The following is a 27,870-nucleotide window of genomic DNA, read 5'->3' on the forward strand; positions in this document are numbered from 1 at the left end:
CCCTTCATAACTGCTCATTTGCATAACAGTGACTGCTTGTCAACCAACCAAGCAAACAAAAGAAATATTTCTTGAAGGGATAGACAATAATATTATTAATTAGAATACAAAAAAATGAGTTGAAACTTTATGAGGAGGAGTAATCAGATAATCATCTCTGATTGGGAACTCCTCCACCAAAACAAGTTTCTGAAGGGCAGGGATAATGTTTTATTCTACTTCAGGGCCCACACAGCCATATTTAACAAATATTTGCTGTGTTGAATCTGTAGCAGTCTGTGAATTGGCTAGATAGATGTACACAAAATAATATCCCTTTTTTTATGTATCCCTAACATCTTTGATTTGCATAGTGACTTTGAGAATCTAGAATGCCCAGAAATGTATAGTCATTATGCAGCATCAGCCCAGGCGACTATTGGAGCCAAATTTAATTATATATCTTTTCTTTCATTGTACTTTTCTCCTCTCTGCTCAAATTGGTTATTAATATCTTTTGAATAATTTAAAAATATTAGTTGAGTATGAATTTCATGGAGGATACAGGAGAAGAAAACTGCAATGGGTTTATCATATACTTCATGCCAAGCACACATAAACTATATAACTTAACCCTCAAAACAACTGTGCAAGGGAACAGTTATCATTATTCTCTTCCCATTTCACAATGAGGAAACAAAGACTCAGATATATCAACTAGCTAGTCTAACACTATATGGATTGTGACATAGTTGGAATATAATCCTAAATCTATCTGGCTACTATGTTTGTTCCATAGGTAGACTAATTTGACTTTAATTTCCTTGAGTCTACATCAACCCTATGCTTCTATTTCTAAGATCTTAAACAGGTCATTACTTCCAAACTCTCAGTTACTTCTCCTATAACTTACCCAGCCAGGTTTTTGGATCTGACATCCTAAGAGAACTCTCCTGATACAGGTATAGTTTTCATCCTTATTCCCAGACCTTCATGGAAGTTCATAAAAATTCTAAAAGTGTCCCAATCTAACTCTGTATATCAGGCTTCCTGAAAAATTCTCTAAACTCTAAACTGATTACAATCTTTCATAGAAAAAAATGCATGGCATAAACATCATGTAATTCTTCTCAAAATCTTCCAAAAAGTCATCATTTTGTTCAAAGCAAAAAATCTTTGGTTTTCCAATGGCCTATAAGGCATTGTAGTATCTGGGCCCTCCTCCATTACCTTTCTGATGGTCCCTCCTTCTATTTTCTCCCTGGCTCATGCTTCTCTGGCCATGATTCCTTCCATGAGTTTCAATCTTGCTTCCACATCAGGGCCTTTGCATTGACTGTTGCTCTTACATGCTGCATACTTCCACAGCTGTGTAGATAGCTCACTCCCTTTTCTCCTTCAAGTCTTTCTTTGAAAATCACCTTCTCCATGATATGTGCCCTCATCCTCCCATTTAAAATTGTAACCAAACATAGGCAAGAGTTCTTAATCTCCTTTACCATGTTAAGCCTTTTTGGTAATATTTATCAATTTCTAACATACTTTATATTTTAATTATTTCTTAACCTCACTATTCATTATCTGTATCCTGCACTAGAAGTAAGCTCCACAAGGGGAGGAATTATGCACGAGTATATCTGTTTTAATTTTTGCACATGAGTATATCTGAAGCATATGAAGCAATGTAAATAATAGGTACTCAATACATGAATAGCTACTCATGTAAACACATATATATTTGTGTACTCTCAAACATCTGAATTTCTCAGGAGGAGCACAAAATAATATTAAGAATTATAATTAACTGGTTTATGAATTTAGATTCTATTCACACGACTTCATATTTCTTTTGCATGAAAAAAAAATCCATCAAAAATAGTCAAAGATCCAGCTGCATACATCTTCAAAAGGCAATTAGATACCATATGCATTTTATTTTCATAATAAAATGACTTATTTGAATTAGAAACCTCAAAGTTCATGTATCAGGGGAAAATGCTCTCACATAACTGAAAAGTTTATAGAGGTCAACAAAAAAGGCCATCCAGACGCTACTTTGTTTTTTCATCTGTCTGTTCGTTGTCGAGTTTCCTGCTGCCTCTTTAAGTCGGCACTATTCTCTTAGGTATAGCACTCTATTTCTCCCAACTCAAGAGGAAAACCGTCTCCCATCAAACATGGTGCTGTGGCTCAGACTTCCTTAAGCACTGCACCAGATTTATTGCTAGCTTCATCACTTATCAATAAAACCAGCTTACACACCTTGCTCTATCTCGACAGCCGTCTCTCCAGACATCAGGAACCAGGGTTTACAAAGACTCTCGACATTATCTGGGCTCTGTGATGTACAACATCATGGCAACGAGGCATTTTCTCTTTGTTCTGGGAAAACTTGAGCCATAATGTGCCAGACTGGTGTTCATGCTGATTGTGATAAAGAGCAACACACTCGAGCATTTTCTCTCACTCTCCTCTCTTCTTTTTTTCTCTCCTCTCTCTTTTAAAGAAACAGGTGTTGGCATGGATTAGAGAAAAATTACATCATCTCAAAGAGAAGAGGAGGAAAAGAAAGGAGAAAAAAAATAGAGAAAAAAGTGGCAACCAGACCCAAATACATTTGCACATATAAAGCTGTTCTAATGAGAGCCAAATTGATTTGACATTCAGTGGCAGTTTGAAGCCAAGAAAAGCAAAGCAGCCTACAAAAGGCCTAGCTCATTGTTTATGGAGTGTCATACTCTATCATCTGTGAGACCAATAACAGGGATGGGAAGACCTTTAAAGGCAGGGTGTGTGCTGGGAAGGGCTGCATAGATACCACCAATGTCAGATCTGATAGACGAATTGTACACGGCTTCCTGAGCTGAGATGATGTTTGTCAGATGAGGCAGATATCCTCTGCAGATTACACATTAACTAGCAAATTTGTAAAGTGTTAGCATTCTTTGAGGATGTGTGCTATGCACAGGGAGTCACATTTTCTGTGGGTCTGGGGGAAGAAAATTCTCATAAAACTATTAACCAACAGAAGAAGGTAATGAATTTATGTGTCATTCAGATGGAACCGTATGCGTGATATTGTAAAAGCATCATAACCACCACAAATAAGGATAGTCCCTTCACAGCCAGCAACATACATTGCAGGTATGCATATGTATACAGTTCACAGAATGAAGAAAGTCATAGTAAAATGGAAATTATTTCCATTAACCTTATTTTTCAAAAAAGAAGTTATATAAATGTTTGGTCATGTCAATACTGTTAACTGGCCAGGGATTTAGTATTCTGCAGCTCACTGTTTAAAATACCTGGAGAGAAATGAGGTGTTTATTAAATATCAGCACATGACAAGGTGGATTAAATAAGTCTTCCTAGAAATATGGGAAATGCTAGTGTGTTACAGTCTGTGTAAAAAGAAGTGTTTTCCTTCTCCCTATCCTCAAGCCTCAAGCCCGGTCTAAGTATTACTTTGATATTAGATTCTGTATATGATTCAGAAATTGGTGTTTACTTTTGGATTTCACAAAGGAAAGCTGATTTCATTGCAGAGTACTGATGAGTGATATCAAATCAAAAATTTCAGCCTCTTTTATCTCAATTTTCTAAACACTCAAAGGGTTAAGAATAGAATTTGACCTTAAGTAATTTAGACTTCAGTGTCTCTCCAGCATGAATTTTATAGCAGTGTAAAATACTGTGTATATATGACAAGGAGTAAATACCAAAATGGTGTCACAGGGAGCATATTAATATATCATGAATAACCAGAACTCCTACTAATTTAAACTTATAACATCTTTAATATAAATTCAAAAAGAGAAATGAAAGGAATTATTGTTGAAAGGAAAAATAATAGCACTGAGTGTTATTTTATTATTCACATTTATCTTGTACAGCCATAAGATGCTTACTTGATATTCTTTGGGACTCAATATGCCTTCATGCTCCTTTGCCCCATATAATGCTAAAAGTCATGAGTGGGAGAAATCTAAATATTACATGAGAAAAACAATTGGAAGTGTTTACCAAGACTTCTGCCCCTAGTTATTTGCACTCAGATAGTGAGTTATAGACATTTTATAGCACCTTTATGGAGCATAAACACCTTACTCTGAGCAAAACCAGAATATCTTAGTCTGTACCCTGTGTGGTATATAAGAATGAAAGCTAGGGCGGTGGCCAGGCTGAAACACAATGTTTGACACACAGATTCTCTTCCTTCTTGTCACCACCACACCAATGGAATCACCATAAGGAATTCAATTCTACAAACATTTACTGTGTCCACATTGGCTTGGTGCTAGCGATACATAGTTAAATGAGATCTTATTCCCTACTCTTAAGAAGTTTTACCAAAATGTGCAGAGTATTAGGCAAGAATCACTCTTACTCCCTTGAGATCTCAGGCCCTCTCACCACCATCTGAGCTCATGCCATCTGGTTGCATAACTGTATGCCTCACTGAACAGAAAGATAAACATTTCTTAATAGGGATCTGATGGAGCTGGAGACTCAGAGAGTCTAAGTAAGCAAGTATGAAAACATTACATTAAAACTCATGGATCATGTGGCCAAGGAAAAAAAGGGGTTCAAAATAATAATGTCTAACTAATTGCATAGTGCTGTTTTCAAAATAACTTCACATAAGAGATTTTCTTAGATAATGTGAAATAATCTGGTTATTTGATGGGACAATTAGAATGTGCATGCAATGGATTATGTATAAATCATAGTTATACTCAACCAAAGAGAAAGATCTGGCATGTGTGTACCCCATACAGAATTCATCCAAAAGACAAAGTTTCTTCAGGAAGTACCCTGGCTCTCTGGGTAAGATTTGGGCCCCATATTTATTTTGGGATATAATTTCTACGAATAGCAATAACAATACAAAAATGATTTAAATTCTTCTACATGTAGGTATTTCATGGCTTTGGGAAACATTTCAAGCATAACTTGGGTTAAGTTGACTAGGACAGTCTATGTGTTCTATAAAAGCAGAGTAATTAATACGATTATCACTTCTGAGTCTTTGTCATGTAAACTGATTCCTGCTAATTTTTAAGCTAATGTAGCTGTCAGAATAACTCTGCCCTCTTTGGATTAATAAAAGTAACAGGCCTGGGTTTAAGTATTGTTTCTGCCTCTTACTAGCTAGTTAACCTTAAACAATTTAATTAGCCCTCCTTCACCTTAATTTCTTCGTCTATAAAATAAGGATAATAAAAGAAGTACTATGAAGATTAAACCAAAAAAAGTGGTAGAAGCCACATAGCACATATTAAACTAATAATGCCAACAATGATACATTTTAATTAAAGAAATAATCCCAATAATGTATTTTTCAAAATTCAATAACTGTTCCACTGGATTTGTGGTGAAATTTTTCCTTTTCAATTTTGGAACCCCTGTTTATTTAGTGTTGATGATAATATTAGGGAAAGATAAAGAATGGTAGAAGAAAGTTTCTGATCATCTCTCCTCATCAAATTAAATGATATTTCTTTAAAAAATGCTGGATTTTTTTTCTTTTTTCTTTTTGTCTTCTTCTTTTTCTGAGATAGATCTCGCTTTGTCACCCAGGCTGGAATGCAGTAGTACAATCTCAGCTCACTACAACCTTTGCCTCCCTGGTTCAAGCAATTCTCTTGCCTCAGCCTCCCAGTAGCTAGAACTACAGGAGCCCACTACCACACCTAGCTAAAAAGTACTGAATTGTTTCTACATACATCATATTCTTTTACCTACATGTATTTGTTGACACATGACTATGTGGCTTTCCATATTGGCCATATCAATAACCTGTTTTTTGGTGTGAAATGTTATTACATCACCTCTTTGTGGGTTTCTCATTACACAGTTGTTACTGCCTTTCCTCACAGGTCATGACATGTCTTTCTGTAAAGTTGGTCACCCCATCATTGGTTGAATCACTGCAAAACTTAATAGCAAATGTTACAGATATGCTGTTCTGTGACAGAAGCAAAAACTATAGGGAAGTATGTATATTCATTTTCTCAATTTTGTTTAAAAGCCCTCTACTGAGCCTAAACACAATGGCAAAAAATAGCTATTCTAACCAGGGGCCAGGAAGTAGGTATTATTACTATCTCTATGCTGCAGATAAGTAGGAAGGAGTTTAGAACAGAAGAGATGAATCATATAGCTGTGGCGTGGCCAAGCCAAGATTAGCTCCAGCCTCTCATGCCCTTAACCCTAGTGGCACATCTTCTTGGGATTATGTCTATACTGTTACCTCACATGGATAATAGTCTTGTGTAATTGAGCTATAATGGACATCTTCCAGAGGCAACAAACTGGCTGCTTTTTCAGATCCAACAATTAGTGATTGTTAATTTGTGGCGTGTGCAGCTCCAACAACTTCAAGTTTTACAAACAGAGAGAAAGTAGAGCATTGATACATTCTTTGCACACATTTCCATTTACATGGATTAGCAGAACTTGTCATATTTTTTAGTAATTATAAAGTTTAGATAAAATGCCTTTATGCTCACTAAACATAACATTAATGATAAAAACATAATAATATAAATTTATAAATTCATTGATGTGCACTGAAGTCACCAGAAATCTCACATTCTACCTTTGCATTTACCAATACATAATTAATTGGGGTATTTCAAGTAGTTCACATGACTATGCTTAACAGAAGCCATTGTCTAAATAAGTTTATAAAGTGACCTTACTTGGCAGAACTCTTTTGCCATTATTTCTTCCTTCATCTCCCTCTCGATTACTTTACACAGAATGCCATGTTGAGAAATAGCATGTGAAATAACAGAAGACACCTGAGTTTTAAACTGATACAAGAGTTTGACAATCTAAAGAAATGGTTTACTATTGGATCTCGATAAGCTAAAAGAAAAAAAAAGCCTTTTGCTCCTTCCCAAACCAGAGGGATGCATTTCTATTATTTGGCAAGCTAGACCAGGTTAGTCATTTCTGACTCGGTCCCAGGGACATTTATCACATTTAAGTCTCAGACATTTGAGCTTTAGTTCTCTGGGAACACATGTAGATCATAGCTCATAACACTGAAACAACAACAACAAAATGGCTATGATTAAACAAAATGTCACAAAATTCATCATCATAACTTATGCATAGAGGCTGAACTCTCAAAACCTATTTATACTCGATTTTTCTCTAGTCCAGAAGAACCTGTTTTTACAATTTCCAGTTCCACAGATTACATGCAACAAATTAATTAGTTATTTGTTATTTGTGGGTACATTGAGAGCACTAGAATGTGCTGGTTGGTGGTCTGATAGCAAGAGGAAATGTGGAGAGATGTAAAAACAGACAACACTCTAACTGTACTCCCACCTGGGGCCATTTAGCAATGGAGCAAGGAGCCACTCACAAATCAAACCACACAATATTACGTGGATCATTAATATATTATGGAAAACTATAATTTACATCCACAATGATTACCTTGTGTAACTAGGATGTCACAAAAATTTTGTTGCATATATTTTTATTCTGTAAAAGAAGGTGAAAATTCTAGTATTTTTTAAAATTGCCACATGAAATGCTTCAAATATCTTAGTTTTGATATTTAAAGGATAAACACTAAAATAGCCAGAATACCCAAAAACACAAAAAATTATGCATTCTCTGAGGACTCTAGACTGTTGTGGTTTTATTAAAAATAATAGTTTTTGAAGAATAATACTGGTATGTCTGAACTGGCTGGCGCCCTTAACAGCTCCCTTTCTACCCACAAACAAAGTCAAGGGCTTTCTATAACCACAGTTCTAATACATGTTCCAGAAAATATCTCTAAGCTTCATTTCCTACTCACCCTTCAAAATCCACTAGCTCTGGTTTGGTGTCCCTAGTCACTACCCTGTTGCTTTGTACCCGCTTTATGTGTCAATGGTCTGCTTAGTTCCTAATTCTGGCTTCAGCCCTAAATATAATTAGAAATCCCATAGCTCCATGTTTTCATGTAGTCCTAATAGAAATAAAATGTGAGCCACATATGTAATTTCATAGTGGCCACATTCAAAACACAAAAAGAAACAGACAGTAAAATTTGTGATATATTGTATTTAACTGAATACACTGAAAAGAATCATAAAAAATCTTAATGAGATACTTTACATTCTTTTTTGCTGTATATTTAACACAGCATGCCTCATCTTGAACAAGCTACATTTCAAGTGTCCCACGGCTACATGTGGTTAGTGGCTACCATATTGGACAGTGTAGCTCAATAGCCCTTGGACCATGATCACCCTAAACTCCCAGAGTGCCTACCATGGCTGAAGCATCGATTCCCTGGTGATCTCTGAGGGTAGTTTGTGCAGTATACTGAAATATTATTCCCTAGACTCTTTGTGTATGTATTGATATGTACCTAATAATCTTATCATTTTAAAACAAATTTGCCATTTATATGTTTTCTGCAAAACAGTTTTAAATAATGTTATTCAATTTGGCTCTTACATCAATATGTGAAGTAGTTAAAGGAGGCATCAATATCCCCATTTTATAGATAAGAAAATTGAGACTCAAAAAAATTTAGTGGTTTATTCAAGGTCATAATTCAATGGGAACTTCATCATTTCTTTATGGCTCTTTCTGTGGCTTCTTACTATCCTATAAATCAATCAGAGTATGGGCTGGGTGTGGTGGCTCATGTTTGTAATTCCAGCACTTTGGGAGGCCAAGGCAGAAGACTCCTTGAGCCCAGAAATTCCAGGCCAGCTTGGGCAACCTAATGAGACCCCATCTCTAAAACAAATGGTTTCTTAATTACCTGGACATGGCGGTGCATGCCTGCGGTCCGAGCTACTTGGGAGGCTGAGGTAGGAGGATCACTTCAGTCCAGGAGGTCAAGACAGCAGTGAGTTGTGATCACTGAAATGCAAATGAAAAACACAATGAGATACCATCTCACACCAGTCAGAATGGCTTCTATTAAAAAGCCAAAAAATAACAGATGCTGGCAAGGTCGTGAAGAAAAAGGAATGCTTATACGCTATCGGTAGGAATATAAATTATTTAAGTAATTGTGGAAGGCAGTATGGCCATTCCTCAAAGCCTTAACGGCAGAAATACCATTCAACCCAGCAATCCCATTACTGGGTATATACCTGGAGGAATATAAATAATTCTATTATAAAGACACATGCATGTGTATGTTCACTGTAGCGCTATTCATAATAGCAAATACACAGAAACAGGCTAAATGTCCATCAAATGTGGTATATATATACCATGGAATAGTATGCAGCCATAAAAAAGAACAAGGTCATGTCCTTTGTAAGGACATGGATGGAGCTGGAGGTCATTATCCTTAGCAAAGCAAAGCAGTGAGAACAGAAAACCATGTTCTCACGTATAAATGGGAGCTAAATATAAGAACACATGGACACATAGATGGAAACAACACACACTGGGGCCTATCAGAGGGTGGAGATTAGGAGGAGGGAAAAGATTAGGAAAAATAACTAAGTAATACTAGGCTTAATACCTGGGTGATAAAATAATCTTCACAAAAAATCTTCCATGACACAATTTACCTATAGAACAAACCTACACATGGACCCCTGAACTTAAAATCAAAGTTAAAAGAAAACAATTGAGGATGGATCTATTTTTTGATTCTTGGATGCAAATTCCCAAAGAATGCAGACATCTGATGGCAGCAGTATCCCTATTCACGCTTTTGAACAATGACATCAAATATGTATTGAAACGTGCACAATCAACTCATAGGTATCAAGAAGTATAAAAGAAAGTCTGCATGAAATATGTGGGAAAGAAGTTTTCTCTTCACATATAAGCAGAACTAACAGTTGGGCAATGATTAAATCATATTGAGAAACCTCAAGGACACATAAAAAGGGAAATTCTTTGGGAGGTTTGCCTCTTGTTTATTTTTTAGAAATGAAGTGATCTAAAAAGAGAGGACAAGCTCATTCAGTTATAGCTTTCATCTAATTACCACAAACTCTAATGCAAATTAGACTGTAGGTCTGCTCAATGTACATTTCTGTGCTTGCCAAATTGTGTTTGGCAATGTGGTCAAGCAACAGCAGATGCACACTGGACCGAGTTTTCTTGGGCTGTTCAATAATTAGGAGGACTATGTATTATAATAAACCACATCCCCTTGGCTACAACTTGGATGCAAATTGCACACTAATTCACTTCCAAGTTTTTTGGAAGCTCTCCAAGAGAGATGAAAATCAGGGAAATATACTGTTTACTTCAGGAAATTTGTTTAAAACTAAATATGGCTCATTTATAAGAGGCGCTGAGGAACTCCATAAGAAATGTAACAATAGCTTTTTTCAAGTTCCACTCGGCAGGAATAAGGATGTGTTAACATGTTCCCTTTGAAGAGCCTTCCTGTGGTACATGCCAGTTCTAACCAACTCCTTATAAATGCACTGGGAGAGTCTAAGTGGAGAATAAACAGCAGTTTTCTATATCTGTAAAATATCAAGTTGCTCAAATGGAGGGTAAAATCAGTTCAGCTAGTGAGACTTAGTCAACGTTTTCTGCAACTGACGGATAGGTAGCAGTCTGCTCCTTAGATCAGAAAGTGAAGAAGTTGAAACTTCTGCAAAGCCAAAACATCCATTCTAATAATAAAAACCTTTGCATCAGTTCAGCTGGCATTTCTTAGTAACCCAGATTAAAAACACTATCTAGAATAGAATATAAATACATTTTAAAGGGCAATTTCTAAAAGACCAAATCATAAGCCACATTCACTGCATATCCTCATCAACTTGCAGTGAGATGCCATTGTCTTCCAGCAGCAGTCCTATTAACAGTTACATCCAAGTGTGTTGTTAAGGAGACCTGCATACCTGCCCCCAGCCCCTTTCTCCAAACTCCATTGTTTAAAATTGCTTGGTTGAGTCCAGTATTAATTCAGTCACTGTCCTGGGTCTGTGTATGCCAACACAGAGATGCACTACTGGGATCTCCCCTTCAGGCACGGCTTGCTGCACAGCTGTAGCAAGTCCTGTTAGCAGACTGCCGTAAGTTGTCCTCTTTTTCAGGATCCACCTTAGCTAAAGAGACACACTTTAACTGAGGTCATGCCCATTGGGTAACTGAACAAGGCCATTGAAGACAGCTCAGGATAACTCTAAGAAGGAATGTTTTCTCCAGAGCTCTATTATGCACAATTCTTCACCTTTATTTCATAAATGTTAATCCCCAATAAACACCCCAAATTCCATTCACAGTTTGCTTCCAGAAAACCCAGTCTATATCCAAGTTTCTGTCTGTGCCCTTCTATCCACCCTGGACTTATGACATGAAAGCTAGCATTTGACTATGTCCTCCAGTTGGACCAGACACTCCAGTCTCTGATCTTCGTATCTCTTTCAGGATTCACAGTACATCACTCTTTTTAGGAGAGTCTCCACCTCTTTCAGACCTGATCCAATCAGTCACTTAATATCCTTCTTCAGATAAGTATCTATAGAAATGATGAGCACAAACTTCAGCTGTGAATTCAAAATTGCAATAAATAATCATTTTCTAGATTTTTATTTTGAGACAATTATAGATTCACATGCAGCTGCAAAACATAATATAGAGAGAACCTAAGGCCGGGCACGGTGGCTCAAACCTGTAATCCCAGCACTTTGGGAGGCCGAGGCAGGTGGATCACGAGGTCAAGAAATCGAGACCATCCTGGTCAACATGGTGAAGCCCCGTCTCTACTAAAAATACAAAAATTAGCTGGGCATGGTGGCGCGTGCCTGTAATCCCAGCTACTCAGGAGGCTGAGGCAGGAGAATTGCCTGAACCCGGGAGGCAGAGGTTGCGGTGAGCCGAGATCGCGCCATTGCACTCCAGCCTGGGTAACAAGAGCAAACTCCGTCTCAAAAAAAAAAAAAAAAAGAGAGAACCTATATATCGTTTACTCAGTTTTCTCCAATGGCAACATCTTGTGTAACTATAACACAGTATCACAACCAGGAAACTGACATAAATACAATCCACTGATATTATTCAAATTTCACTTGTTTTAAATGCACTCAATTGTGTTTGTGTATGTATGTAACTCCAAGCAATTTTATCATATGTGTAGGTTCATATAACCACTACAGCAGTCAAGATAAGATATAGAACATTTCCATCATGAGAATTCTTGATACTACTTTTTGTAGCCACAGCAACCTCCCTCCAAACTCCTCATCCCCTTAAAATCATTTATCTGTTCTCCATTTCTATAATTTTATCATTTTAAGAACGTTATGCAAATGAAATAATATAGCATGTAACCTTTTGAGAATAGCTTTCCTCACTCAGTAGAAATCCCTTGAGATCCATCTAAGTTATTGCCTGTATCAATAGTAGTGTCTCAGGGAAAGGATGTACCACAGTTTGTTTAAACATTCATTCATTGAAGGACATTTGGGTTACTTTCAGTTTCAGGATAAGTTAAAGTTACACTGAACATTCATGTACAGGTTTTTGTGTGGACATTCATTTTTGTGTCTTTGGAATAAATGCATTTGTTGGATCACATGGTAAGCACATGTTAAGCTTTGTAAGAAATTGCCACTATTTACCAGACTAGCTGTGCCATTTTACATTTCCACAGCAGTAAACAGTAATCTAGTTTCTCTGCACAATCACCAGGGTTTGGTGTTATCACTATTTTTTTATTTTAGCCATTCTAATAGGGTGTGTGATATCTTACCATTTTAGCCCTTTCCTAACAGCTAATACTGTTGAGCATCTTTGCATGTGCTTCTTTGCCATTTGTATATAACCTTTTCAGTAAAATGTGTATTCATGTTTTTGCTCATTTTCTAGTTGGATCATTTGCTTTTTTACTGCTGGGATTTCAAATTTGTTTCTAGATTCTAATACAAGTTTTTTGTCAAATATGTGGTTTGAAAATACTCTCTCTCAGTCTGTAACTCATCTTTCCATCTTCTTAATAGAGTCTTTTACAGAGCAAAAGTTTAAAATTTTGATAAGGTCCACTTAATAAGAATTATGTTTTATGTCTTAGAAAGAAATATATACATATAACAAAAATAAAATTCATATAATCTATTGATTATAAAATCAGTAATTGTGTTTTCAGAGATCAACTGCAAATGATTTTTAAAATAAAACAGCAGCTAACTTCACTTTACAAACAGAAAAGTTAGGGAAGACAACTAGGATATATAATAGTAAATATAATTAAATATTGTATTGAAGAATATTTGCAAATGATCTATTTCCTCCCAATTCAATGAGATTCATGGTTATTTTATAAATGGATATAGCCTACATTGCATATTTTAAATAAATATTTATTCATTTATTTGTTTAACCAGTATTTTGAACAAGTACTACATGCTTGGCATCTCTCTCTCACTTTCGTTCAAAAATCCTAACGACACAAGTTTATACTGACTCTTCAACCAGTAATGTGATAATTCTTCCATATCATACTGCTGTCTTCAAAAGATGTAAAATTATAAACTTCCAGTTTTTCTTCCAAATCAGTTCTTAATGTGTTAAAAATAAAGAAATATCATCTAGTTTCATGGTGGAAAAATGTCAGTAGTAAATGTCAAATGATGTAGTAATTTACAACTACTCAAATGTAAAAATTATTGACAGCACCATACAATTTAATTGAGACAAAGATGAGAAGAATTATGGTTTTCAGAATAGCCTTAAGAATGATAGATAATATACATGGACAATAGAATAAAACATAAAATTGAGGGCAGATGAATGTACAATAATATACAATGCCTGGAAATTTTTTAATTATTTGTAGACATATTTTGAAATAATTTTAAAATTATTTGTAGTAGAAAGCAACACTCACTTTTAAAAACAGTTTCTATAATTAGGTTGGCCTACTCATATTAATAATATTTCTGTTTGGAATTCTAAATCATTTTAAATCACTCAAGAACAAACAGAAATATTATAATTATGAGTAGGCAAATGTAACTATAAAAATTGATTTTAGAAGTGAATGATGCTTTCTAGTATGCAAGAATAAAATAATAATGTGAAAAATATTTTTATATTCATTTTCATATTAAGCATATTGCATGGTGAATACTAAAACCAAGCTAGTATTCTTACCTACTAAGGATCAATTTCATCAAGATTATTTTATTTTATTTTTTAAGACAAGGTCTTAAACCTTGTCACCCAGGCTGGAGCACAGTGGTGCATTCATAGCTCACTGAAACTACAGGGCTCAAATGATGCTCCCTTCTCAGACTCCCAAGTAGTTGAGACTACAGGTGCATGCCACCACACTTGGCTAATTTTAAAAATTATTTCTAATAGAGATGAGGTCTTGCTTTGTGCCCAGGCTGGTCTCAAATTCCTAGGCTTAATCAATTCTCCCATCTTGGCCTCCCCATGTGATAAGATTACAGGCATGAGGCCATCAGGAATGGCCTTCATCAAGATTTAATAGCAATAAGCATATTATTAAAAATAATTAAAATAATTTCATTAAAATAATGTGTTGTCTGATAGTCTCAAAATTTGCAAATAGATACCTACAAAAAGGAGTTTCTGTAAGTGATTGTAACAATAATATGTAAACCTAGTAGCTGTGGAGTAGGCACATTTAACTATGCAGACCGGAGAAACAGAGAAAGCCATTCCACGAATATTGACAAACAGAAGCAAAGATTAAAGATAGGAAAAGAAAGTATTGCCTGGGTGACCAATGAATATAAATGCCTTATTCCTAAGTTTTGGTTGTATTTCTGCCCTTGAGTGTTATGTTATTGTTATGCCCTTCTTTTTTTTTTTTTTGCATTTAAAATATATTATTTCCTGTCATGATAAAGTCATAGGTAATTGAATTTACTATTTTATACAATTAGAAAGCCATCTAAAAGAAATTAAATGAAGTGGACATCAGACAGTAGGAAGGACTGGTCAGTAATCCCTGAGACAATGGAAACAAACAATTCGATCTCTGTGAGTTTTTGAGCTCACTAATTGAAGAGATTTTCCAGGCCATAGCACAGGGAAGGGATTCAAAACAAAGGCTATAATCTTGCTGAGTTTAGTAGACAGAATTCAGAGTTTTGAGAGGCCAAGGTGCCTAATATTTTAAAAGCAAAGTACCTGAGAGGAGAGGAAGTTCCTTATAACACAAAGAATGGAGAAAGCTGGGAAGCTACAGAAAGATTCCCCTTGAATTCTTGGCTGAATACTGATCTACATATGAACGGGAAGTGAGAAAAGGAACCATTAGAGAAGAGAAAGATCAATCCTGGAAGGCCACATTAACCCATATTAGGTTCTATTCTCACCAACCAGTGTGGAAAGATCTCCTAATGATTGGGAATGGGGTATTGCCTTTATAATGACAGAAAATTAGGCTAGACTAAAGAAGGTCTGAACTCTTGCTACCAAAGCTTGAAAAGAAATCCTAAAGGATAAAATTGAGTCCAAGTAATTTAATTGTATCTCAGAATGAAGATCTCAGATATTTAAAAAACTACCTCCCCTGCCAAATCCAGAAAACAACAACATAAAATTCATGTGCTAGCATCCAATCAAAAATTACAAAGCATGAAAAGAGACAGAAAAATATGACCTATGAGAAGCATCAATTATTAGAAACATATTAACAATTATACATATAATTAGTTTAAAATATTATTAAAATAGCTAAAATGAATATACTCTATATGTTAAAGAAGGCAGAGGAAAGTATGAACATGTTGGGAGAGAATGAAATACAAAAGGCGAAAAGCAATTTCTAAAGGTGAAAAGTAAAATAAAAATCATATCAAATGGTATCAACAGCCTTACAGAAAAGAATAAGCCTTACAGAAAAAAAAAATTAGTAGACTTGAAAACAAAGCAATATGAACTATACAAAATGAAACTCACAGAGAAAAATGTTAAAACAAAAATCAATAGAACATCAGTGGGTTGTGAGAAAATATTAACAAGACTAACATAAGAAAAACTGAAGTCTCAGAAAGGTGGTAGGAAGGCAGGAGGTGGGACAGAAAAAATATTTAAAATAACGATGAGATTTCAATTCATGAATACTACCAAGCCCAAAATCTAAGAAACTCAAGAAAACTCAAGCAGAAGAAAAATTTTTTTAAAACTATACAAAGGTATGTGATAATAAAATTAATGTAAACTAGGGGAAAAATCTTAAAAGCAGAGAAGTCAGATTAATAATGCATGAATTGAAAAAATAATGCAGCAAGCTTTTCTTAAGAAACAATACAAGCCATAAGACAATGAAAAACATCTTTAAAGTAAAAAAAAAAAAAAAACCCTGCCAACCTAGAATATTATACTCAGTAAAGTATATATATATTTTTTAAATGAGGGTGAAATAAAGAGTTACTCAGATTTAGAAAAGCTCAGATAGGCTGGGAACAGTGGCTCACTCCTGAAATTCCAGCACTTTGGGAGGCCAAAATGGGCAGATCACGAGGTCAGCAGATTGAGACCATCCTGGCCGACATGGTGAAAACCCATCTCTACTAAAAATAAAAAAATCAGCTGGGCATGGTGGTGCAGGCCGGTAGTCCCAGCTTCTTAGGAGGCTGAGACAGGAGAATCACCTGACCCTGAAGCAGAGATTTCAGTGGGCTGAGATGATTCAGTGAGCCAATGATTTCAGATTTCACTGCACTCCACCCTGGTGACAGAGTGAGATCTGTCTCAAAAAAATAAAAAAAAGATTAAAGGAAGTACTTTAGGCAGAAGAAAAATAAAACTGGATGAAAATATGCATCTACTTAAAACAATGAAGATTATAGGTAAGATAAGTATGTGACAAAATATGAAAAACATTTTCTCATCTTTAAAACAAAAGAAATAATCATAGATTATGGGGCTTGTAAATGTGGAAGTGAAATTTATTACAAAAATAGCACAAAGACTGAGAGGCGCAAAATAGAAATAAAAGATTGCAAATGTCTTACATCATATGTAAAATGATATAAGATTATTTTAAGATAGTCTATAATGAACTAAAAGTATATAATGTAAACTCTATAACAATCATATTAAAATACATTGAAGTATAACTAACATAGTAATCATGAGGATAAAACATAATTATTTTTTGAAGGCAATCTGGTAAGAAAAAGTAAAAGAGCAAAAAGAAACAAAGAACAAATGAAGTCCAAATAGCAAGATGACAGATTTACATATCAATAATTATACAATGATTTAAACCCATACAGTGCTATCATTCAGTGATGGAAGTGTTCAGTATTCTGATTGTGGTGATGATCTCATCACTGTGTGTTTAAGTCAAAACTGATGAAATTGTATACATTACATATGTACAGATTGTGTTTCAATTATGCCTCAATGAGTTTGTAAAGTAACCAAAGATAGAAAAGAACAAAAAATGCAATTTAAAATGGCCACAAAATATGTAGTATTTCTAAATATCCAAGTAAAAGGCGTATATCATTAAGATACTTGAAAGAACAAACAATGCCCAACTCTTTAGAGCTAAGCAGTCTAAAAGAAACTCACTAGACATATAAAGATATATATTAAAAGTTAAAGGATATAGAAAATATATGCCATGAAAATATTAATCAAAAGAAAGCACAGATGGCTATACTTATATTAGACAAAGTAAACTTCAGAACAATGACTATTACCAGGGATAGTGAAGGTCAATTTATAATGATTTTGGGGTCAATTTACCGTGAAGTGAGAACAGTTCTATTATGTTTACTTAATATTTACCACTGTACTTAATAACAGAGATTCAAAGAATATGACCAAAACCTGATAAAACTAAAGGTAAAAAAAGGCAAATCCATAATTAGAGATTTCAATATCCCACTCTCAATAACTGATAAACAAATTTAAGAAACTATCAGCATGGCCACAGAAGACTTGAACAACATTACTAACCAATTTAATCAAGCATATATTTATAGAATACTCTACCAATCAGGACAAATATACATACTCTTTTCAAGTGCACATGAAATACTTAGGAAGATAGACCATTTTGGGCCATAAAACAAGACACAATAAAATTTTAAAGATTAAAAGCATACAAAGTGTGTTCTTTAACCACACTGATTTTAATTAGAAATCAATTTTTTAAATGATACTTGGAAAATCATTAAATATTTGAAGTTAAATGACACATAGCTAAGTAAGTCCGAAGTCAGAAAAAAATCACAAAGTAAATGAGAAAATATTTTTAACTACACAAAAATGGAAACTACATAAAATTTGTGAAAGGCGGATAAAGCAGTGCTTAGAGAAAAATGTATGACATTAAATGTGTATATTAGGTAAAAAAGGAAGGCAGAAAATCAGTCATCTAGGCTTCTATATTAAGAAATTAGAAAAAGGAGCAAATTAAACTGAAGTAAGAAGAAATAATATAATAAAATTTATAGCAGAAGTAAAATGAGACGAAAAGTAAGAAAATCACAAGAGAAAATCAAGGAACAGAAAACAACAGAAGATATCAAAACCTGCTTCTTTGAAATGAACCATAAAACTCATAACTCTCTAGCCAGACTGACCAGGTAAAAAAGAGAAAGCACAAATTACCAATATCATAAACATCACTACAGATTCCACAGGCATCAAAAGAATAATAAAGTCATTGAATGAACAACCAGATGCCAATACATTTGATAACTAAGATAAAATGGAAAGTTTATCTGAATTATGTGAACTACCAAAACCCACTCAAGTAGAAATAGATAAGTTGAATATTTCTGTATCTGTTAGATAAATTAAATCTGTAGTTTAAAAACTTCCTATAAAGAAAATGTCAGGCCCAGGTGGCTTCAGCAGTAAATTCTACCAAACATGTAAAAAGGAAATACAACCAATTCTATACAATTTCTTCCCAAAGGTAGAAGAGAAAAGAATTCCTTCCAACTCAAGATACAAAAACCAGAAAAATAAATTACAAGAATATCCACCTTTACTACTTTAATGCAATATTGCAGTAGAGATCCTACCCAGAGTACTAAAGCAAGAAAAAGAAATAAAAGGCATACAAATTGAAAAAGCAGTAAAGCTGTTTACATTTGCAGGTAGTGTTGCTACTTTTATTGAAAGACCTAATGAATCCACAAAGAAGCTAAGGAGTTAGTAAGCAAATTTAGCAGTCACAAGATAGAAAGCAGCATGCAAAAACCAATTGTATTTCTGAATACTAGCATTGAACAATCAGAAACTAAAATCACAAAAATACAGTAGGCAATTTCTTAAAAAGTTAAACATTCACGTGCCATAAAACACAGCTATTCCATTTACAGATATTTACTCAAAAGAAACAAAAGTATATTTCCACACAAAGACTTGTACTCAAGTGTTCATAACAGCTTTATTTGTAATAGTCATAAATGAGAAACTACGCAATGTCTATCAGTGGGTGAAAGGAGAAAAATTCCTAGTGTATTCATGCAATAAAATACTCCTCAGATAATATTAAATGAATTATTCATAACTCAACACCACGGATAAATTTTGAAATCATTATGTTTTGTGGAAAAAGTGAGAAATAAGGATATTGGATTATACAGTCTACATAAAATTCTAGAGCATACAAACTAATATATAATAATGGAAAGTAGGTTAATAGATATTTGAAGCTAGATGTGGAGAAAGTGATCAACTGCAAAGGGCATGAGGAAATTTTGAAGTGTTAAGTAAATATGCTTTGTCTTGACTGTGATGATGGTTGTATAAATAAAACCATATCAAAATATATATCACATATGTACAGTTCATTATAGTTCAATAATAGGTCAATAAATGTATGAAATAAATAACTGGTATATAGAAAAATAACGAAAATAATTCAATTGAAAGTTGCATTAAAATATGAAATAGTCATAAATTCAACAAAATATTTGTAAGACTTTTACACTGAAAACTACAGAATAGTATTAAAATAAATCAGAGATGCTTTAGATAAATACTTATGTTCCATGCTCATGTATCAAAAGAATAAATATTATTAAGATGTCAGTTCTCTACCAAGCTAATCTATAGAGTCAATGCAATCACACTGAAAACTCGACAAGTTTTTTTTCAGAAATTGACAAATCTATTATAAAATGTATATGGAAGTGCAAAGGGCCTGGAATGTCCAAAACAATTTTGAAAACAAAAAAAACAGTTGAATAACTTACACTACCTGATTGTAAGACTTATTATAAAGCTATAATCACCAAATATAATCTGGTATTTTTGTGCAAAAAAACAGATAGATTAATGGAACAGAAGTTCAGAAATAGAGCCAAACATATATGATCGATGATATTTGCTAAATGTGCCAAGGCAGTCCCGTATGGAAAGTTAAATTCCAATGTGTTGGGACAACTGGGAATTAAATATTCACACACACACACACACACACACACACACACACAAAGACTACAACCATGGACTCTTACTTTTTACATACAAAAATTAACTTGAAATGGATTATAGACTCAAATTTTAAATTTGCTAAAACTATAAAATTTATAGAAGAAAACATAAGAGAATCTTTTAGTCATCTCAGATCAAGCAAAATTTACTAAATAGTACTAAATTTTACAGGCTATAAAAAATTGATAAATCATACTTTGTTAAAATTTTAAAATTTTTCTTCTTCAGAAAACACTATTGAAAAAATACAAGGGAAAGTTTGGGTCTTACTCTAGGCCTTCAAAATCAGTATCTCCAGAAATGGGATTCCAAGTGTCATTTTGAATCATAACTGATAATAATTATTGCCTGGGTTCTCAAAGTAAAAATTCAAGAATTTTATTATATAGTACCATATTGATGGCCTCCACATAGGACCAAAGAAGACTCACAGGGAGAAACAGAAGACAGATACTTTCTACAGTAAATAAGAAAATTAGATCTAGAGAAGAGAAAAAGTAAGGGATTGATAAATACTGGCTTTCAAATACATGAATAATCTCTGTGCAGTGATCTTGACACAGAGTCACTGCATAGTGACTAAAAAAAAAAAAATAGTTCTTGATATTAGGTTTCCAAATGAGATCCTGGAATCTTCTTTAACATTCATTAAGGTAAGTTATTCCTCAATAAATGACATGATCTTATCTACAAGAAGTTAATCTGCAGAACTGAAGTTTCTCTCCTAATTACCTGAGAAGTCATTCTGTGAAGCTGGCAATAGTGACATCAAAGTCCATTTGCCAAGAAGTGCCAATTCACAAGTTGAGCATCAAGAAAATCCTTTCATAAACACAGTCCTTCTGTCCTCTTGCAAAGTTTTGCTGTGTTAACATAAACTTGAAGAACTGCAGTGCTATAGTTTCCTTTTTCTCAGTCTACTTATAAGCAAAGAGTAATAGGTAAGAGGAAGATGTGAAAGAGTTTTAAAACTGAATTTACATGTATCAGAAACAAGGCCCCAAGGCATATACCATGTCTGTCTGTTCTGTGTCTGAATAACAGTTTTTAGATATAAGATAAATATCTGAATAAGAATCAACCCCAGAAACCAATGTCATAGAAAGAATGAAATAGCTGAAGTTTTGTTTATATTATCTACCCTAATTTCCCCCAACTTAATGCTGAAAATCAGGATGTAAACTTCTGAAAGAATATCACAAGGCAGGTACTTTACAAATATTAACAATTTTATTATTATAAAAGTGGTGTATACTCATTTTAGCAAATACAGATAAACACACACATACAAAATTATTTATGCTTTTGCCACCCAAAGATAATTACAATTGATACTTATGTATCAACCATCTGTGCACTGACACATCCATAACACCAAAGTGAAGCATCTCGTATATATTGTTTGTGATCCTGAGAAATGCATTCTTCTGTTAATATGTAGATATCTCTCATTTTCCAGCTACTATGCAGAATAAGATTCAGTAAACCTTAATTAAACTATGGTCCCAAAGAAATGTAAGAGTAGATTCCTGACCAGGGTTCACATCCACCAATTGTCTATATTGAGAGTTTGGTAACTTTATTTATCTAATTGCAACAATGATTAATTAATTGTTTTATCTTGCTTGTCATTTTGTATTCTAAACATCATTTTAAATGGAACTGCCTTTCCTTTTCTTTATCCCCAATTCTCTCCATTAGAAACTACAACTTATTATTTCATTGAAAATGGATATTAATTAGCAGCAGAGATCAAAGAATCATGTTATAGTCCCTTACGGAAATTATTCAGATTACTCTTCTAATTTTTTGTGAGTCTTTGTACCAAAACTGAAGCAATAACTTGGTCACATTAAAAAAAAAAGCTATACAAAAAGAAACCATTATTGTTGCTTATTCTTGCTGTCCTTTTCCCATGGCCACAGGGAGCCAAATACTAATTCTTTATTGGATTTGTTACTGAAAGTGTTGACAACATGGAATTGGAAAAAGAAAACAATCGAGCTTTCTAAGTAGACCACAGAGCACAAATCTTCAAATTAGCTCTAATAATTAAGGCATCTTGTGAAGGGCTTCAATGACAGGATAAACTCATCTGTCCCTAGCACAAGACCCATATCAATTACCCTGGGCATGAGGAGGCTGGTACACAACAAAGGAAATCAAAATACAGAGGCTGACACTCTAGACAAAGCCTGACTCTGGTCAAAAGCAGCTTCGTCAAGTGTTATCTTTAAGCCAAGTGATTTTAAATAAGTTTAAATACCAACAGGGGTTAATTTGAAATCAGTTTGATTCTATTTTTGAATTAATGCTTTAAAAATCTGCTTTTATAATTTCTGCTTATCAAGGATTGCCCTTCTGGTATAAAAACTGAGCCAAGACTCAGTTATCAAATACTATGAAGGGTTCTGTTAATTAGATAGTTTATCTGTGATGAGTTGTTGACATTGAGATGATGTGTGTTAAATAATTTTAAAATATTCTGTGGGGCACTAACTTGGTGGCTCAAAGCATTATTCTTCAATTTTTCAGACCCTGCTTTAAGTCAAACTAGAATATCTTAGTATAAATTAATGTGAATCATTTCTTAAATATAGAATCATTCATATCTCAAAATTATATGTATAAGAGAATAAATCTTCTGGCACTCTTTATTAGGCTGCTGTAGACCATTCTAGCTAATGCAGCCTCTTTCACATGATGGTTGGTCTTTAACTGCTTGGTACAGACTGCCAGGAAATTCATCATTGCTGTTATTAAACACAATTCTCAGGATTTGCTCTTTTTATAATGTTTCTTGTAAAAGGTTTTTGTGTGATTTTTTTCCTCTGGCTTCTTGTTCTACTTCCATATAGGGCAACCCAGGAGAAATCTCAGAAACTGAAATATTTTTACTCATGTAGGTAAATTAAAGCTCCAGCTGTTAAGGATTTTCTTTCTGTCTGTCAATTTTCTTTTTCAAGTTGTAGTCTGTAAAGGCAGAGTCCAAGAACAGTCCATGGGGAATGGCTTGGAGCCTTAGAACAAGCTGGTATCCTTGTACTTTCTAGAGGAAAAATATTGGACACTAAAGTTTAACGTCAGGAAAGCTGCTAATTAATTAGCCCATAAATTGTTAAAAGCACGAAGCATTCATTATCGTCTCTGGGATTTCATTTTAAGCTCCCCTTTAAATATTGATTTTATTTACCTCTTTTTTCCTTTGAATTTTTGTTATTTTCTTTTCTCACGTTCTCAAAGAAACATGGTATTCTGTGTCTCACAGAATCTGAAGTCCTGCATTTTTATATTTAATTAATAGCCATAATGTGTTTAACTGGTATGTACATGACTTAGAAAAAGAAATGGCTCTTTCAAGATAGTGAAGCTCTCTTAAAGAAAAACAACAGCAACAAAAAAAAAAGAACACTAAACTCACAGGAATCTTTGGTTCATATTCTAGTGCTCCCATTATCTGTGGCCTCAGGCAAGTTGACTGCCTAGGTCTTGGTTTTCATATTTGTTAAATAAGGAGATTCGAATCCATGAATATCCTTTCCATGTCTAATATTCTACGATTCTTTTTTATCAAAAAACTTACTGTTGTGAAACAATAAAAATGTAGTTCACATGAGGAAATAGTTGGCAAGCAGCCATTTGAAACTGTTTTCATTAATTTTTCAAAGAATTTGAAGAAAATTATCAATAAAGAAAGAATACTGGCAATCAGGGAAGTGGAAAGAGCTCACGACAAGGAGTGGCGATCTAGTTCTAGTCACAGTTGCACCACTGACAACTTGGTGATCATGAAAAAGTTATGAAATTGAAGTTTCTAAAGCCAAAGATTGGACTCAAAATTGAAAAAGTGATTTTATTACGATAGTCCATTTCACTCCCAAACTGCTATGATTCTATAAAATGGCCCCAAAGTCAGGGAAAAGGATACTGTAAATGTCCTAGCAGTTATTGTCAATGAATTATATCCTTGCATTTCTGATTAGGGAATGTTGTTGTTCAAAAACATCCTGTCCTAGACCATCAACTCAGAAGTAAAACATACCATCAGGGACCCTAAACAAATGCTGCAACTGACAGTAATTTTCTGAATCTGTAATATTTTAGTTTTAATGATGGCAATCTCCATGTACTCACACTGAGAGTTAAAAATTATAAAGAAAGTTGTTCCATATATTTCTTTTTTTCCTCCTCTAAATTTCTTCTGCTCATTTTTTGACTCAGAATATAACTGAAATGGCTAACAAAAGTCAAGCCATTACTATAAATATAAATCCTAGTGGTACATCTCAAGATGATTAGGACATGTGAAGAATTAGACTCTTTCTGCAAAATTTCCTTGACTGCCTAGGCACCCTCTATCATTCTGAATTTTTGCAAAATAGCCATATTACCTGCAAGCTGACAGTACTCATGCTTTCCAGCCTTTTAACAGAAGAAATCGTTTCATTAATATTTTTAAAGCTCTGTATCAGTGTGAAAAATAGAAAGAATGAAGACCCAAAGGGAAAAACCTAGCCAAAAAAATGTATTATAGAGGATAGTTTCCAGATTTTAATGATTTACCAAGTGAAAAATATAAAAAGTGGTGGATTTTTTTTCCTACTGAAACATCAAGTACTGGACACTGCCCAAGGTAAGACTGAAAAAGCAGATGGTGTAATCATCCATTCCAGATAGTCAGTTCTGCTTCTTTTCTGCTTGTCTACCTGGAACCCAGCCAGAAGCTTCTCCTTTTTCTTCAGGACATTGACGCTTTCTCTATGCTGGGACCCTCATTTTTTTCTAAGTCCTACTTTGGAGAAGCTAGCACATTTCAACAGCCCTTGCTTTGAACCATAATATAAAAGATGCAGGCTCTGTTCTCAATTTCTTCATGGACCTGGTATGCAACCTGGTCTAAATCCTTTTAGCCAACCCCTCTTAATTCCATGCATTGACTTTTCTTTGATTGGTAAGAGAATAACTGGCAATATTTGAATTCATTTAAATATGCATTAATAATCATCATCCACTATACCAGGACATAGAACTCACAACTAAAGTTTTTTTTTAATGATTAAATAAAACATCTGTACTCTAAATTTTTACCCATAGAGTTTTTGGATCATAGCAACCAATTAACTTCCCTTAGTCTCCAACACGACCATTTTGAAATAGGAAACCCAGAATAGAGGTTAAGGTAGTTTCCTTAGGCCACAGTCCAGATTTAGGTAATAACTTCTTTACTCAACATAAGCCATTTACTTTAAAACTCCCCAAACCAAAACGTTTTCAATGTCAGTCTCTGAAATATACACAGTACCCACTTAGCAAGCAAGCAAAAAAAATCTCAAAATACTCATTATTTTAAAATAAATCATACCTAACCTATGTTTTAATGCCTAAAAGGCCCAGTAACTTACAAATTGTTCCCTCAAAATAGGTTCTCGTATTGTTTTCACCTTGTAATTTCAGTGCTTGAAACACAGCAGAGATTACAAATGTATATTGAATGGATGATGAATTGTTGACAGTAGTCTAAAATAAGGTAGCACCAAGAAAATGAGAAATTGAGTGAAGTGGATTGTCTGTAGGAATATTATAAAAATAAAAATACAAAGAGTTGGTAACAAGGTGTGGAAAATGTGTTGAAGAAGAGGGAACCTAAAGGGGTTTCACAGTTTCTGACTTAGGAGACCAGATGATGCCATTCAGTGAGATAAGAAATATGAGGGAGAGGAGGTAGGTGAGTGCATGGGTAATGAGATCTAGATTATATGTGCTAAATCTAAAACTATTGTGGAACACAGAGGGAGAATTATTTGATAAGTTGGATATACGTATTTGAGTTGAATAGAGATACTTATAACTTGGAAGTCATCATGATGAATGTCATAATTAAAGTTATGTCAGTGAATGAAATTACCAATGTGATGGCTAACTTTAGGCATCAACTTGACTTGGTTAAGGGATACCCACATAGCTGCTAACGTAAAATCTCTTAATATGTTTGTGAAGATGTTTCCACAAGTGATTGGTACTTCAATCAGTGGACTAAGTAAGATCTACCTTTACCAATGCCATCCAATCTGTTAAGGACCTGGAAAGAATGAAAAAGCAGAGGAAATGTGAATTTGTTTTCTCCTATGGGACTGGAGCATCCTTCTTCTATCACCCCTGGATGTCAGAACTCCAGATGTTCAGGCTTTTCACTTTGGACTGAGAGTTACACCATTGGCTCCCATGGTTCTCAGGCCTTTGGACTCAGACTGAACTATATATACCACCAGCTTCCCTGATTATCCAGCTTGCAGATACTATATCATGGGAATTTTTTCTACTTTTTAAAAATACACACACACACATATTGTAGAGACAGAATTTCATTTTGTCACCCACATTGAAGTGTAGTGGTGCAATCATGGCTCACTGTAACCTCAAACTCCTGGGCTCAAGCAATTTTCTTACCACAGCCTCCTAAGTAGGTGGGACTACAGGCATACACCACCATGCCTGGTTAACATTTTATTTCATTTTATTTTATCTTATTTTTTTTGTAAAGGCAGGATCTCATTATGTTACCCAGGCTGGTATTTAGCTCCTGGGCTCAAATGATCCTCCCACCTTAGCCTCCCAAAGTGGTTGGATTAGAGATGTCAGCCACCACACCTGGCCTCATGGGACTTATCAGCCTGCATAACTGCATGAGCCAATTCCCATAATAAATCCCCTTTATGTATATATATAAATATGCATATACATCCTTATTAGGTCTATTACTTTGAGGAACCTTAATTACAACACCAAGGGAATAAATATAGAACTATAGTATATCAATATAATTTGAAATCAGTGTGGAGCCTCCACCTTTGTTTTTCTTTCTCAAGATTGTTTGTCTTCTCAGAGTCTACTGCAGCCCCATATGAATTCTAGAATTATTTTTCTATTTCTGTGAAAAATGCCATGGAAATTTTGACAGGGATTTGCACCAAATCTGTACATTGTTATTCTTCCACTCCACAAACGCAATATATCTTTTTATTTATTTGTATCTTCTTTAATTTCTTTCATCAGTGTTTTATGGTCTTCAGTGTACAGATCTTCCATTTCACTGATTAAATAGTTCTTAAATATTTTATTCTTGTTGACACTACCATAACTGGGATTGTTTCCCTGATTTCTTTTTCAGATAGATCATTGTTAGTATAAAGAAATACAACAACTTTCTTTTTATTTTTTTTAAATCCTGATACTTTACTGACTTTATTTATTAGTTTTAATAAATTTTTTGAAAGAACTTTTTAGGGTTTGCCACATTTAGGATTATGTCATCTGTAAATAGAGATAATTTTAATTTTTTTTGATGCTTTTTATTTCTTTTTCTTGTCTAATTGCTCTGGCCAGTACTTCCAGTACTATATTGGATAGGAGTGGTGAGAGTAGGCATCTTTATTTTTTACTAGATCTTAGAGGAAATGATTTTTCCCATTGATTACATTAGCTGTGGGCATTCAT

General features: G+C 34.2%; 1 long non-coding RNA gene across 4 annotated transcripts in view; it reads right to left on the minus strand.

Annotated features, from left to right (window-relative positions):
- Positions 1-27,870, minus strand: part of LOC103795651 (uncharacterized) — a 656,956-nt gene that overhangs the window by 575,245 nt on the left and 53,841 nt on the right. For all 4 annotated transcript variants that reach the window (XR_013521685.1, XR_623249.6, XR_013521686.1 and 1 more), the window contains exon 2: positions 8,768-8,868. This is a non-coding gene — a long non-coding RNA (uncharacterized LOC103795651). The remainder of the gene's footprint in view (positions 1-8,767; positions 8,869-27,870) is intronic.

Source organism: Callithrix jacchus, chromosome 8 (assembly GCF_049354715.1).
Source record: "Callithrix jacchus isolate 240 chromosome 8, calJac240_pri, whole genome shotgun sequence".
Lineage (NCBI taxonomy): Eukaryota > Metazoa > Chordata > Mammalia > Primates > Cebidae > Callithrix > Callithrix jacchus.